Source organism: Python bivittatus, unplaced genomic scaffold, assembly GCF_059951505.1.
Source record: "Python bivittatus isolate LINGU-HERP-01145 unplaced genomic scaffold, Pbiv_v1 ctg000440_np1212, whole genome shotgun sequence".
Classification (NCBI taxonomy): domain Eukaryota; kingdom Metazoa; phylum Chordata; class Lepidosauria; order Squamata; family Pythonidae; genus Python; species Python bivittatus.
In genome coordinates, this window is record NW_028277063.1 from 2158850 (window position 1) to 2161021 (window position 2172).

Sequence of the window (2172 nt, forward strand, 5' to 3'; positions counted from 1 at the left end):
CACAAGTCTGCAGCCTCCAGTCGCATTTGAGAACAACAAGGCACGCGTGTACCAGCTGAAACAAGGTTGCAGACCCCAGCTTCAGGGCGTCCAAACTGAAAGCCTCATCTACTGACTGGAGAAGAGGAGCGAACTGTGATTTCACACACCCCTCTCTCAGAGGATTTGTATTGCTTTTAAACGTGTTTATACATTATTTGGAGGTAGGTATGAGCAGTAAGGTGGCCAGATTTCCACCAGATTTGCGAGTGGCTCTGTCTTGTTTATGGTGACAAACCAGAAAGTGACAGTTAAAAGCTTCTGTGCGATCTCCTGGAACTAGGGACATGGACGTTCAAATAGCAAATGCAATTGAATGGAAACAAATCTGAAGTAACTCACCCCAGGGAGACAAATCCTCAATTCACATATCCATCAATGTAGTCTCAGTTGGCAGTGACAACTGGTTAGGAAAAGGATCTTGCAGAAGTAGTGAAAATGTCCCACCAGGTTATAAGTGTAGGGAAGAAGATTCATCAGGAAAAAAGAGCAGGAACTGCCAAGAGCGTAAGGTCACTAGAGAACTCTAGGATGTAAATCTGATCATTACCCTTCAAAAAAGACACTGAACAACTAGAAAAGGTGCAGCTGATTGCCATCCCAGTGCATCATTCCCTCTTTTTTTAAAAAAAGTTTATTTCTGGGAGATTAGACAGATGGTTGGAGAGCTGTCCACCACACTATCTTCCCACTTGCCCCTAACAAGCATACCCTGGCAACATATTTTTTCTGCTGCGTCCTCATGACATTGCCTCTATCTTGTCCATGAGTGAAACAGACGTAAGTTGTCCTCAACCATATCTGTGCCAAAGCAGTCTTTTCCCCCTTTTTCTGACACTATCCAAGGGCAACCTCAAGAGTGTAAAATCTCTTAGGCTTTTTCACTCAACGCTTATTAAACATTACAATTAAAAAGGTATAAACTAATACAAACTAAAAGAAAAAAATAGAAAGTGCAGAAAAGAAGAACAATAGAAAAGAAAGAAAAATAAGAATATAGTAAAGAAAAGGAAAAGAAATATATAAAGGAATTATTTCCCCCTTCATCATAACAAGTATAAACAATTTTAGTAACTTATCACCTTCTCTTAAAATACAACCAATGACCTCTTCTTCCCATATCCCATCTCTTATCTATAAACAAATCCTTAAAGCCTTGTTGTTCAGTCCAGATCAGCAAAAGTCCATTAAGGCTCACCAGAGATAATAACATATCTATTTTAATCTTGATCAAATAAATCAACTTTATATTCATTGTATTGTCGAAGGCTTTCACGGCCGGCATACGATGGCTGATGTGGGTCTTCCGGGCTGTGTGGCCGTGTTCTGGAAGTTTTGTTTCCTAACGTTTCGCCAGCACCTGTGACCGGCATCTTCAGAAGTGGACGGCCAACTTCCATTTCTAGACACATTGGTCATACGCAAACCAGACCTCAAATTAGGACACAAAGTCTACAGAAAACCCACCCACACAGACCGGTACCTACACAAAAACTCCAACCACCACCCACGTCAGAAAAGAGGCATTATCAAAACCCTCATGGATCGTGCCAATTGGATCTGCGAAACCCAATTCCTAAACTCTGAACTTAACCACCTAAATTGGGTCCTACAAGTGAATGGCTACTCCAAGAATGAAATAAAAAGAGCCATCAAACCAAGAAAACAACATGCGACTGAAGAAGAAAAACAGCCACCCACCAACAAAGTATTTCTGCCCTATATCAAAGGGGTCACAGACCGCATGGGAAAACTGATGGAAAAGCACAATTTCCAAACAATCTTCAGACCCACCAGAAAAGTACAAGAAGTGCTAAAATCAGCAAAAGACAAAAGGGATCCCCTCACCGCCGCAGGAGTATACCGCATACCATGCAGTTGCGGGCAAGTATACATCGGGACCACAAAACGCAGCATCCATACCAGGATAAAAGAACACGAAAGGCACTGCAGACTACAGCAGCCAGAAAAATCTGCAGTAGCTGAACATGCTCTCAAGCACACTGGACACAAAATCCTTTTTGAAAACACAGAGATACTGGATAACACCAACAGCCACTATACCAGGCTATACCGGGAAGCCATTGAGATTCACAAACACCAGCACAGTTTCAATAAAAAAGAGGAGAGTCT